This window comes from Symphodus melops, assembly GCF_947650265.1.
Source record: "Symphodus melops genome assembly, chromosome: 13".
In the NCBI taxonomy this organism is placed as follows: domain Eukaryota; kingdom Metazoa; phylum Chordata; class Actinopteri; order Labriformes; family Labridae; genus Symphodus; species Symphodus melops.
The window spans coordinates 20204592-20219003 of NC_136703.1; the positions used below are offsets into that span (position 1 = coordinate 20204592).

The following is a 14412-nucleotide window of genomic DNA, read 5'->3' on the forward strand; positions in this document are numbered from 1 at the left end:
GTCACTTCCAATACAAGATGAAGCCAGGAGATTGAGGTTTGCTGGAAGCAATTGTGAAAACGCAAAAAAAAAAAAACCAACGTCAGATGAGCAATATTGCATAAAAAAAGATGCACTGCTCTACAAGTCAGCTTGACTCTTGAAAGCAAAGATCAGCTTGCATGCGCGCCTCATTTAGAGAAGAAGCATTAGCAGAAAGGATAAACACTGAATCCCAATAATATGTGCAGTGATATGAAAATAACGGCCTGTGGTAAAATCTGTCCCTACAGCGAAAACATTTGGTTTAATAGTTTTCACATAAATATCACATAACCTTTGACAGAGTGACAGTGTATAAACTTAACAAAACCCTGTAAATCCTAATTACCTTGTAACATTGAATAGTGCCTCCAGATATTTCAAGATTGATGCAAACCACCTGCTCATTTTGCATCAAGCGGCTGAAAAAGAACAAGATGCTGGAATGGAACTCTAATTATGTTGCAGAATGAAACAGTTCGATGTATTAGATAATCCACGACCAATGTATTATACCTCTTTATATATTTGTGTGCAGTTTTTTTCTTCTTTTTGTACAAAGGTTGTTAAACTAGCTGCCATTTTGCCATTTCACGAAGTAAACTGAAGCCGCTTTCACCTTCCCTGCGCTCCTGAAAAATTCTCAAAATTGTCCGAGCGGCGCTGCATGTGTGAATGACAGAATATTTAACCCAAATTTATACGTAGAATTTCCTCTCCGCCCTCTTGCACGAGAGTCTGGAAGAAACTGGGGTGAGCCGATGTGTGAACGTAGCTGGTACTAGTCAGGGGAATTCTCCGCTGGCAGGGCTGGTGATGTTTATTTCATGCGACTGATGAGAAACCAAAGGGATCTTCATTGCATGTAAAGAGGCTGCTTTTGTGTGCTCTATTCTGCTTGACAGTATGTTCTTTCACACGCCTCCATTTTACTCATCTAATCACACACTAAAGCGATATTAAGGTAAGAACCGTATTCATTCGTGTCTTTGTCTGCCATCTTGCATAAGTTGAAAATATGCATTTCTTTTCTTTAATGTTATGTCCTACCTCCTGAGACCCCGACCCAGCAAAACATCCAACAAGACAAATCTGATATTATGAGGGACAAAATGTCAAACGTTTGACACATTTTCAGGAGTGCATGTGTGAGTGGATATAAAGTAGAGGGAGAAGAATTAATGAGTGAAATACCAAACTATTATTCCAGTCGACTGTTTTATTAGCAAAACCGTTGCTCCAAACACTCCGTTTAGTCACTAGCATTGTGACTTGGTTGCTTATCATTAGCAATGGATCTCAACAAAATGACAAACCGGCTAGGAGAAATAGAATAACTGTGAATAATGCTTAAATCAGGTTATTCGGAGAGCAGACAACGATGCCTGTCAACATTTGTTGCGAGTGACAAAATGGTAAATTCAACACTGTCAATTAAGCTGCCAAAGAAATGTTCTGATTGCTTTTAAGTGGAACCAACTGCTGGTGGAAGTCATTTCTAATCACAACTCTGTGAATCAACATGTGCTGATATGTTCTTGATACCATTTTAAATGTACATTATCCCTTGAATCCTTAGAAGCTTTTGTTGAGTTTTTTTTTTTTTCTTTTTTCACGTCCAACAGTATTTCACTTTCGCTCTGTTGTCTCCGTACCAGCTGTATCAGAGCGTGAAGAAGCCAGAGTGTCATCAATTGGTTTTTTTTTTCCTTTCTGCTGACTGGTAAAGACTCCCACAGTCAGCAATCTGTCATGTAAGCATCCACCCATCACGCTCTTCACCTCGCACACTCTGGGAAACTGTGTGGACTAAACAGTGAAGCCCACGCCAGCCTCCAGTTTTATTTCTTTTCAAACATATGGTGCAGTAAGCGCCACTGAAGCAAACTTTAAAAACACTGGGTGCATAGACTGTAAATATTAATGTTCAAAGCCTGAGTGACGTCAGCACTCTGTAACAGCAGGGGGCTTTAGAGGCTAATCGGCAGAAGCCGCCTTGTTGGAAATCCTGTCTCATCCCAACCTAACAACAGGCTGAGAGCTGGAACTGAGGCTGGTTTTAAGCCTCCTGACGAACCATTACAACGGGGCCCACTGTCAATCATCCCCAACTATGGATAACATTCATGAAATCAAAATGGATGCTTCCATGAGGACAATAGCTAATCAGATCCATGTCGGTTTTTATACTTGGCTGTCTAGTTTTTTGAATGTGGTGTGTATGTGACTTCTGGGGCTCTCAGTGTTCGGCTGCAGGATTACACACTTCTACATTGGCTTCATTTTTCAATACTTGAGGTTTCCGCTTGGATAGGTGCTGGCAGCGTTGTTGCTGACTGGCTGACTTGCATGGGTGGAGCCTGGGTCTCTTGGGGGTGGCGAGCTGACACTCATAAGATAAAGTCACACCACCTTGTGGTGTATAAATCCCACCTTACTGCCTGTCTAGCACTGCTACGTTGGCCTCTTGGATCAAATGGGCTTTTGTGGGTGTGCATGCAAGCATTCTCCCATCTGCTTGCAGTGTAAAGTGTTTATTGTGTGTCATTAGAGTGCAACTTCTTTAATGTGTTTGCCTGCCTTCTGGCTCCATGTTAAACCCCTGCATTGCAGCACTGCCTTTGGGATTTCAGCAGGCACAACCCTTTTTTTCCCCTCTAACTCTCCTCCCTTACAATAGAGGGATTACATTTGGTCCAGATCCCCCTGCGTGGAAAGCGCCTTGCACACACATGCAGGTCTTCAAATGTTCATACGCCATGCTCCAGAGAGCACAGGGCAGCTGAGAGCCCCTCCCCCCCAAAAAAAATCTCCTGTAGGCTCCCTTTGCCCCGTATGAATCCTCCCCCTCCCCTCAGCCTCCGCTGTATGAGTGATGGACCAACAGTCATGGAGAGCCACGTGTCTTAGAGACAGACTCAGATGGAAAGAATGAGAGGAGAAGAGAAACATGGGATCCTTCGGCAGGCTCAGTAATAGAACTGCTGTCTGCGAAGCTAACGTCGTTAAAGAATGGGGAAAGCAGGAGTGTGGTGTTGAAAAAAAACTTTCCAGTCAATTTCACTGTGTGCTGCTCTCCAACAAACAGAAAACAAGCGGGGCAGTCAAAATCAGATTGAGCTTTTTTTCCCCCCCTGCGCCGCCGTGTGATTTTAGAAGTTTCAAATATTAGAAGAGTCTTACCATAATCTTGTTTCATCAAGCTCATTGACAGAGTGGATACAACCAACAGCCAGCACAGACCTGCAGTGCATTATAATACTGTCTATTATGAATGCTGTGAAAGAACTGAGGGCTTGAACCAGATATGACAAAATCACAAAATACATTCAGTCTTTTGCATCAGCCATTTTGGTAACATTGGTGATGGGACAATAATTTGGATATGGCCATGAGATGTTTAAGATGACTTATCCATCCATCCATTCTTTGTCTTTGGCTTATCTGAGGGCGGATGGCAGCGGCAGCTAGCACAGCAAGTTAACCCATGACTTCCCCCTCCCCATCACTGATACATAAGATGATTCAGAACAGTATTAATTGTTACTGGTCTCTTTTTGCGAAGCCAATCAGGTCATTGAATAACTTCAAGCTTCTGAAAACAAAGTTAAACCAAGTTCATGTTCATTTCAAGCAGGTGTATTTTGATTGGCAGAGACAGAACAAACAACTGTTGTTCAAATGTTGCCGAATCCTCATTGGTGCACATAAGTACAAGAGATCTCCTTTTTAAACAAATGAAAAAATATGCAGTAAATTAATGAGAGAATTGTGTTTTCATATCATAATCTGTGCATGGGTTTCTCAAGGGCCTTTTTGAACATTTGGAAATCCTTTCAGCTCAATCATAAGGGCTCAGTAAGTTAAGGGCGGTGACGATTATGTTAAGACTGTAAAATCTGCTAATATGTACGCATGTTGTGTGGACATGGAAGATCTATGGAAGATGTATCTCGTAAACCAGGTCTTTGACACAAACAGGCTTTAGGCTAATGAATTGCTCATTAAATTCAGAGTCATGCTGTGAAACGTTTTTTTGATCAGTTAGACCCACTGAAAGTCTGGTGATTTGAAATAATTTGGCTCATTACTGTTCATTTTGACATGACTCCACTGAAAAGCACCGATCACTGAAGTGGACTTGTAATGAAACTAAAGGGCAGACTAGTCATTACATTTCCTTTTCCCCTCTGCATAGTTTGCTCCCTTGGGGACATAAATAGGTGAGGGAAAGATCCAATTATGTTCACCAAGAGGCAATTCCCTTTAACGTGATTGTATCTGAGAATCAGCACATCAGGGCCTGACGCCTCTGTCGTCTTGCCAATTTATGATCATTCAGGGGTTTTTTTTTTTTTTCATTGACCTTCGATTTGCCCTCACAGGAAACAAATATTTATTTCTTCCGCGAGATGATGTTGTTCTCTGAGTATTTATCAGGCCGAAACTAAAAGATTTGAGATTCACATCAGGTCTGCATGAATGTTTTGGTTTTCTTGATTTTGGATTCAGTCCTTGTTGTGTGACCTTTCATTTTCAAAAGAGAAAACGCCACTCGTATTGTTGGAGTGGTGCAGTGTGAAGCCGCTTTGAAGCCTTGCTTTTTTCCTCTTCCCTGTCACTGCGGCCCCTCGGCTCGCTGCAAACAACTCACTTTGACAGTCTCACGGTGTTTTTTATGACAGCTGCAGGTATTTCAACATGCAGGACCACAAGGGCTCCTGGTTTATGCTTCTTAATATGCCGGCACATTGTTCTTCAGCGCCCTGATAGTTGAATAGTTTAATGCTGTTTGTTATCATCTTGGATTATAGGAATGAGCCAGTCCAAAATGGCTTGATCTCATTGTTTGACTCACTTAAATAACAACTTAAATGGGAAAATGACTGTTTTAACAATGTTAACAAATCCTGAGAAGCTGTTTTGCTGATGGCATATTTAGACTGTATGAACTGTTTTCCTTCACTGAAGAGCCCAAATTGAAGTTTGTTCTCGCTCCCTGTGGATTCTTTTGTGATACAATTACTATAAAGCAATTAAGTCCAGTGAGTCATGAAATGGATTGTTTTGCCAAAATAGGTGAAGGAAATTGGTCCACAAAGAAAATCCTCAAAGGTCTGCCTAAGAACACGGACAGACTTTGACTGAGTATTAAAGTTCTTTAATCATCTCGTCAGAGCTTTGAGTGTTTAAGGACCAGGTGGATCATCACTATGTTGTTCTGCAGCGTTACAAAACGAGTCGTATCTAGCAGTTGAACCGTCAAGGATTTTTTTTAACATGTGGTTAACATGTCATCACAAAAGCACTTTTCAGCAAAGAACAACACATAGCTTAGATCATGGACTTGGATTCAGTGACGTCAGCCCAAAGATGGAAGTAACATCACAGTGGAAACACTGGCTCAAATGACCTTTATAGCAGCTAGCAAAGAGGTTTAGCTGAGGCAGGAATTAAGGCTCCTTGCAAATAGTGAGTGTGAACCAATGAAGACATGAGCTCTTCAGATTGATTTTGTTTTCTTGGGCTGTAAACATGTTGATGTCTGCTGTGGAAATGGACATTTTTACATGGGTGTTAATGGGGCTTCTTGGGCTTTGGACACCTGAGAACATGCTTCATTATTCAACACTGGAGATTCCTGCTTGGTTATAGCATCACTGATGTTAGGAAACGACATTTCCCTAAAATGTTCTCCTCTTACATTTCATTACATATTTTTACAGTTGTTGATGGGACTCAAAAACGTGTATTAGTTGTGTTATAAATATTTCTATAAAGGGCATGTTTCTAAATGGGTACATTGATCATTAAATCTAATTCTTTAACTTCTTTATTTACAATATTTTGTTTTTCCTGAAGTTATTCCAAACATCCATTACATGCTTCTTAATTACATTCTACAATCTGTCTATAACGGTCTTAGTTGTGGTATTAGTCAATAAAACTCACCAATATGCCAACATATTTTAAAATGCCAAATGCAATAATCCTTTGAAATAATATTCCGTAGAGAACATATTGATATAGAAAGAGTGGTAATAGAATTTGTTCCAAATGAGAGACCAAATCTCTGTGTAGAGGTTAGAAAGGCTGTTCTCTTTGATTCACGGCCAGTTTTCACAGAGACACTCATTACAGCGGTACCACCGTAATGACAATAAATGAATTCAATAACTGGAAAACCATGGTGTGCAACGGATAGCTGTCAGTGATAATTAATTCATCCTGCAGCTTTGTGGATCCAAATGGTCGGCCTAGGGCGTATGTCAGCTTGTTTTTGTGAGAGGGAGACGGCTATCAATAGTCTCCACTAGTCACTCAATATTCTTTTTCTTTGTGGTAATATTATGTGGTGATTCAATCGAAAGTTTAATTTGTTTTGCCGAACTTTATCTTTTGAATTCAGAAATGCTAATCGCAGCAGGTGTACGTGGAGAGAGATTTAATGTCTTGGATTATCTTAGAATGATACTCACACACCAGTCAAACAGTCATTTGCATAATAAGTGAGGATAAGGCTGCGACAAAAGTTTAAAGTCAACCTCAAATTTGCCAAATCTTCCAAAGGAATTTTAATCCAGTGAGTAATTAAGACAAAGACGCTTACAAAAAAAAAAAACACAGACGAAAAGAGTGAGTTATGCCTCTCTGAATTCACCTTGTTTTTCTCTTCCAGGAGTTTCTGACTGACATTATCCTCACTGTGATTACCTCCAGACGCTCTCGCTATCCGAGATTTGGCTGTAAGTATCTCATACCCACCATGATATTATGAGCTGGAGTGAGTCCAGGCTCCGAGCCGATACCATGAACTTAAAGGTTGTGTGATAAAGAGAGAATGAGAAAGGGGAGAAAGGGGAGAGGGGGGGGGGGGAGAGAGGAGGAGAGTCTCCACTTCATCAGAGCAGTCCGGTGTCATTGCGGTGACCGTCCTCTTTAGATGAGACAGATCACTGCACATTGCGAGATGCCTCCATCCTCTGCGGCTCCCCCCCCCCCTGGAATATCATTCATTCCTCGTCATTGGAGGAACGCAGCCCTGCCTCCGCTCCAGTACTGTCCACTGAAGGCATGGCCCAGATGGCGGCCTGTCTATGGCTGGGTGCTTTCTGAAACTGTCTGCTAATATAACACTCTGATGAGCTGTGGGGTGAAGGGGGGAAAATTCTGTTTATTATCATTAATCGCTCAGCAGATATGAATTCTGCTGGAGTTGCTTTCACCTCAAAATTATTTCAGCAGGGTAGTGAACGTAAAGGTGAAGAAGGAAATCACGACGGTGTTACAGAAGGTGTAAATACATGTGAGTCTTACGTAATCACATGTTTCGACTCCACTCGATGTCAGCATGAAATCTTGTGTGTTGGGTTTTCCCTGCTCCCCCATCTGTTCCTAGAAAAGCTCGGCCTGTGCCAGGGAGGAGGGGGGGGGGGGGGGGGGGGGGGGGGCCCCGCTGCAGTGTGTAGCGAGCCTGGAAGGCGTGGCAAGGATGAAGGTTGCAGCCCACTGTGAACAAGCATGATTTACTGTAGGACTGGCTCCTTGTGCGCCCGTCTCCATCATAACCTGCACACTCCAGCACTCAGCTGATTAATCAGAGTCATTTCCATGAGTGATAGAAAGCTCCAGAGCCTCCGGTGCTACAGAAAGCTAATAAAGTCCAGCGGACAATAGCCACGCCTGGAGGGACGGTTACTGGCCGCTGCCTTTACACCGACTCTGTTTCTACAGCCATCTGCCGTTATTCAGCTCTCACTGCCCTGTGTCAGCCTCTGCGTTATTAACATTGATCAGCTCAACATCTACTGAATAAGAATCAAGACCCTTGGGACCTGTGGGGGACAGTTAGTTTTTTTTTGAATATGCAGTATCATCAGAGGTTGTAGATTTCTTTATTTTAATGCAGAGTGTTGTTTGAGTAAGTGGAGAAAAACTCACAGATTCATCTTTATCTCTCGGGCCTGGAGCGAGGCTGTTCTGATGGGTGAATGTCCTAACAAACAACAGCCGACAAAAACATTCAACAGCAGATCTGAAGATACATTGGCAAAACGTTGCGCTTGTGTTTTTGTCAGCAAAAGGAATGTCGGCCCTTGACTTACTGTATGTGGGAAAGAAATGACTATAAAGCAACTCCACATTAAGTTCAACAGAAAGTAGCTAACCATGCCGGTGTTATATGCTTACATGCTGTAGTAATGTTTCTCAAACATCATTAGCCAAAACAACTGAATGCTACGTCAAAAAGCGTAATTTAGTTTAAAAAAAAAGGTTACTGAAATCACACCGAAGAAAAAAGTGCAATCAAAAACAAAAAATGCAGAGTGAAAATGCTGTACCATGGCAATCTTTAGCTCTAAACACACATATTGTAGCAGCTTCTGAACAGCAGTGTGAAGAAGCGTTATGGATGGTTTCTCTCTTTCTCACTCTGCCAGATCTAAAATAGGCCAACACAATGAAACACAAAGAATTGCATTGTTGCACCTCCTCACATCTGCTGCAACACATCCCAGCACCGGCACAGAGCCAGATTGAATCCTTGACAGTTTCATATTTGCCACAAATCCACAAAGGCAACATTCACTTTAAAGATCTAGAGATCAACGCTTCTCTGCTTCACGTTTAGCCAACAAAAACCTTGTGATAGAACGAAAAAGATGTTGTCTTATGCTGCTGCTTTTGTTGTACCTTTTTTTAAAATGTTTTTTTTTTTTAACATATTATGCTACCTTTTATTTCTGTCAAGGCTCTGGTAAATGTTGCGTTCGTCTCTGGAACACAGTCACCTTGTTAAAACAGTCATATGACTGAAATCAATGCGCAGAAAACAAACGTCCTTACATGTGATTTTATGGAAACGGCTGGGTAAAGCAATGCATCTTAATGGCTTCCTGACTCACTGGCTTTAATGTGTGGCTGCGAGCTCCAAGCAGTTAAGTCTCCACAACACACACGCCTTATTAAATATGTATTCTAAGTTGCACTGAATCTCTCTGGAGCCTTGGCCTGCTTAGTTCAAAGTAAGGTCTGATGATGGAATTTTTCTCCTCAATGAAATTATGCTGATTATTACTAGATTATTAGCATATTTTCTGTCTGCTGTAGACATACAGCAGACAGAACACATGTGGTATAAAAATACTATGATAAGAGCATTCATGCTTGTCATTCTGGTGATACATCCCATATGCCTCTGTGTTCTATGTCTCATGGGGCATGTGCCAGTGTTGCTCACCATGGATTTACCCAGCATGCTATGAATCTGAGTTGGATCAATATCCCGTTCCCACTCAGACACTGAGTCAGACCCCGCCCGGGTTGCAGGGCACTGGGCTGTAAGGTAGCTCATCCAATGTGGAAAAAAAAAAAAGAGTGCACAAAGGAATACAGACTCGACCAGCATTCACAGATTCAATAACAAGACCTTAATGTCATTCCACATCGTTGAAAGCGAGGAAACAGAAACTAGCTGGTTCTATTTAGTCAGAGCAGCTGCCATCTTACTTTCTCCTTCCACACGAGACAATATGAAGGCAGAAATAAGCTGGGAGCTAAAGCAGCCATCTTCAAAGTCTGGTTGTCTTTCAGCCTTAAGGCAGTATTGTTTTTTTTTCTAATTATCAAGAATTCAATAGAAATGCCAAACCCGAAAAGGAATTGATCATTCTAACAAGTACTGACTGTGAAGCCAAGTCTGGTTTAGTGCAATCCTTTATGTGTTAGACTTTCACTGTTGTCCAAAAATCAGCTTTAGAAAACACATCAGAGAGCCAAACATTACTAGTGGGGAAGCTGGTTGAGTCAGTCCTCGACACAGTCTGTTAAAACTGAATGTGTATCAATCCGCAGCTTAAATTAGTCCCCTCAAAAAAACAGCATGAACTTGTGTTTGAAGGACGTTTGCCAAAACTTACAGTTAGCACAGTTTATTTAGAATTAGCAAAATGAAAACTATTTCGTGGTGACTCTTTTGTATTGACTTACGTCAGCAGTAAGTAGACATGAGCTGAATGCTACATGGAACTGGCAGGGATGGATTTACACTTCGTCACAAATATTGTTGTTTTTGATGTTTTCGTGGTATTTGTTGGGAACATAGCCGACCATTCATTCAAGTTTCAAGGCTGTGACTGAGTCATTTTTCTTTGTGTGAGTACAATTGGGACAGCTTTACCTCCCTATAAATACCTGATCACTACCAATTCCAAAACCAGCAGCCCTACATTACTGCATTGAACCAATGCTGAGAAATGGCACTGCAACAGACAGCGAACAAATTACACTCTCCCTCCAGTTGTATGTTTTGAAATTACAAGGAGCCATCTATCTCCCCCTTCCATTTTTAACAGATTGAGACTGTATTGATTTCTTGTTCAAGCGCCCATCGCCGGCCAATAAGGAGCCTGATTCACTTAGGGGACCATGATAATTCACGGTGACACACAGTAATACCCGAAGGGCTCCAAACTGTCTGGTTCAGGGTTGGTGTTAAGCGAAAAGGGTGCGTCACAGCTCGTCATTAAACCAGCAGATTTAAGGGGAAATAAGTAAGGAGATTGTGACACACTTTATGCTAAGGGTGCTGGGTGGCATTGCTAATGATTGAGGAAAAACATATTTTATTTTTCAATTTTGATCTGTTTTTTTTATGATCTTTATACCCCAAACCCTCTCCATTGGTTTTATAATGTTCATATGAAGCCATGAGAAAGATATAATGTTTGGCCTGCAAATAAAGACCTTCTTTGATGTCTTTGTTTATATACACCATATCCAGCTTGTCTTTGTGCTGTCTTCCTTGGATTAAAATTTTCCTTGATGGCTGTGGGAGTGGTGCTATTCCAAAGTCATCATTTGAACGAATGGAAAGAGACGGCAAGAGTAAAAACAGACGACTGCTTTGAAAAGCAAATGACAGCTTGTCTTTGTCCGATTATCTAAAGGTCTCCTCCACAGCATGTTTTGTTTTTTGTTTTCTGTTTACTTATTTACATTTACTCCATTTTTCATGCCTTGCAGCCTTGTAATCACAGGAACAAGTCTGAAACCCGTGGAGTCCCTGAGCGGCGCTGCAGTTTGAAACGAGGGGCTGTGTGGGTGGGTGCCTGTCGGCCGACAGAGCATATGGACACTTTTGGATTGCCCCTCACGCGTTGGACCGGGGCACATATTGCTGCATAAGGAACCTTGTGAGCAGCATTGCAAATCAGCCGACGGAGTACAGAGGGCTGGAGTGGAGGGGAGAGATGGAAGACGGAGAAAAAGCGAAGGGGGAAAAGAGAGGGGAGGGGAGGGAGAGGAGAGGAGGGGGGGGGGATCCTTTCAGTGACAGAGATAGAAAGGGAAAGAGGAGGAGGGGATTGAGAGAAACAGAGGTGGGGGTAGTCACCGACAGAATGAGTGAGTGTGTGTGTGCATGTGTATGGGAGAACAAGTAGTGCTGCAGTGGAAACCGTGCGTAGAGGACTGCAGTTTCTGGTGCTGATGGGAGAGCGGTCGAGGGACATTATTAAGGCTTTGTAACATTAACCCTCAAAGCCTGTTTGGTGAATGGGTTAGCTAGTTGTGGACAGCAGGATTACGGAATTACAGTAGTGCTGGTAAGGGTGTATTTCAACTCTCTTCTCGGCGTTCCTTCAACACTTCCTCTGATGTTTCTTGAATAGAGTTTGAGGCGTCTAAAGCTGGGGGTTGCTGCCGTTGCTGAGCGTTTCACAGATTGTATCTGCTTTGCTTTTTGTTCCCATACTGCAGGTGCTGTGTGTGTGCATGTTACTTCCTGATGCATGCGCTACAAAACTTTCATAATTCATTGTGTGGGAAATACTGAACATCCTTTGGGTCCTAATCTTCCCCCAGGCAACCTATCGATGAATCTTGTCTTCATGCAATATGTCTGCAATCTGTTAGGGTTCCACATCAGGAGCTGTTTGCAGCTCTGGATCTAGATTATTCTCATTGATCATGCCTCATTTAGCTGAGCCTGGTGGGTGTAGTACCTCTTTCCTGGAGAGTGTCCAGGAGGCTGCCCTGCTGACAGATGCTTTGCTTACCCCTGTAGCCACACCGGCTTCACTCACGATTTCCCTGAGCACTGCAAAAAAAACAAAAAAACAAGTGAAGCTAAACAAAAACCCATCACAATGATCTAGTTCCGGTCTGTTGTGTTGTACCTTCATTACAACAAAACTGACACAAGCCAGGGTGCTCTTTACCTTCTTAGAGTGGGAAGGCAGACATAAAAAGGGGCTGACAGTTGTGCTGAGGATTAGACAGAGTAGAGGGTGGGGATTTTTTATAAAGTGCTGCAGGAGGCTTTTTTTTCTGCTGTCTCTCATGGGACATATAACACAGCAGCACTGAGGTGACAGAACCAAGGACAAAACCTCTCTCAGGCTTCTTGTACCTCTTTACCCTGCCTTTCTGCACCAGGCTCTTTATTAGAACACGAGTTTCATTAGATCTCATTTAATTACTATTCATTCAAATAAACTGACTGTAAGCAAATAGGGTTTTGGTTTTGAGCTGTTGTTGCCAAGGGGAGGGCTTTTTTTCTTCTTTTTTTTTTTAGACTCATGTGAACCTCTGCGACTTCAAAACAAATATAACTCATTTTCACATCATGCTCAAAGAGAATTATTTATTATTCGCTCTTCAAAGCGTGTGGAGTCCTGAAGTAACATCCCTGAAACACAAACCTGGTTTTTATTTTCACCTCCAGAGTCTGACATTAGTAATTATCAGGGTGTTGTTTTTTTTTTTTCACTGGGAGAGGTCACATGATCACTCAGGCTTCAGGAGTGTAGTAAACAAACACAAAAGCAGAATCTGAGGAACCATACTGAATATGTACAGTTAGGTGTCTACTGTACCTGCGTACATGCTTACTCCTCCAGTACCCTGCAGTACAGGAGACAAAAAGATGCCGAGCATGCTCTGAAGGTTTTCTCTTTCTGTCAGGCTCTGAAACATTCATGCAGGCTCATTAAGTCCGTATACCTCAGGCGGCCGTTCCTATTGGCTTCCACACTGAGAAATACTCTCTGAAACTCTCATACATAACCAGAAAAATGAGAGGAAGCTTTGAAGTTCACCAATCTTATTACTTTTTTTTTTTTTCGTTCTCTGTGTGTGCTCCCTCCAAGAAGGCAGCTGGAAGTGCTCAAAGAAGAGGGATAGACAAGATGCTTATTCTAACTATGCAGCCCCCGAGGGTTATTTGCTTGAATGGGTGTCCCCTCTTTGCACACACTTCACCATTGTGTTTCCAGTTTCCTGTTGATTTCTGTGGATTTTCGGGCGGCTGTGGCTCAGTTAGAGTCGGGTCATCTATCAACCGAATGGTCGGGGGGGTTCGATTCCCTGCTCCTTTAGCCACATGCACGTCGTGTTCCTGGGCAGGATACTCCAGGTTGCTTCCACTGCTTTGGCGGCGGCGTATAAATGTGTATGTGAATGTGATTAGCTAACACTGATGGCCACTTTACATAGCGGCCTCTGTCATCAGTGTGTGAATGGGTATGTGTGGCCTGCGGTGTTAAAGTGCTTTGGATAGTGTGAAGTCTAGAAAAAGTGCTATTTGACCAAAAATGTTTCCTCCTCTCTGCTTACATTTAGAAGAATTCCAGAGTCTGAAGCATTGACAAATTGAAATAAAAGAACCACCCATATTGGTCAACGAGATGAGTCAGTGGATTTCGCTTTGTCACATTATCATTGCAATTGCTCTGCTGCTGTCAGTTTCTCACTCCAGGTGAGAAGCTGAGCCTTCCCAGTCCTGGCCCTGGCCCATCTGATGGTGTGTTGCTGGCAGGCGATTGCAGAGAGCTTCGGTGTTAAACGTTCAGATGCTGTCACCAGTCACGACCTCCTGCTGAGCCGATGGCAGCATTTTCACCACTCTTTAATCTTTAGAGGGAAGAAAATATGCCAATTTCTGTTGTGAGACCTCTGGCAGCATTTTTCTTTCCACTTGGAAGAGAATATTTGTGACGGTCAGAGAGAGTGTTCCGTGGAGCAGGGTACCACTTTTGCTGTGGAGACTAAGAGAAATCAATTGCTATGTGTTTCATCAGACGAGCGATGTTTGTGTAACACAGGAAATGTTGTTTTCAAGTCTGAAATTCATCCTTAGAATTTACCACAAGTAGTCACTGGTTGGTTGTTAAAAAATAGTTAGTGGAAACTCTTGTAATTGTATTTTGGGGAAGAGTAAGATGAGCAGATTGCTACAGCTCTAATAAATGTACAACAAGCAGGTGACAAGCTTAGCTTAGCATAGACTCTGGATCTGCCAGAGTAGCTCTGTTAAGTAAAATGAAACTGTCTGCCAAATTCATCTTTTTTCTTGTTTAGTTGTTCCAAATTCCCAACTGCACCAACAGA

General features: G+C 42.3%; 1 protein-coding gene across 3 annotated transcripts in view; it reads left to right on the top strand.

Moving 5' to 3' along the window:
• The window catches only part of LOC306833984 (synaptotagmin-2-like), a 59230-nt gene that overhangs the window by 21760 nt on the left and 23058 nt on the right, over positions 1-14412 (top strand). For 2 of the 3 annotated variants that reach the window (XM_079359687.1, XM_079359689.1), the window contains exon 3: positions 6701-6767. The gene's annotated coding sequence lies outside the window, so the exon portion shown is untranslated. Of the gene's footprint in view, positions 1-6700; positions 6768-11492; positions 11628-14412 lie in introns of those variants that run through there. The other variant, XM_079359688.1, reaches the window with a different exon arrangement.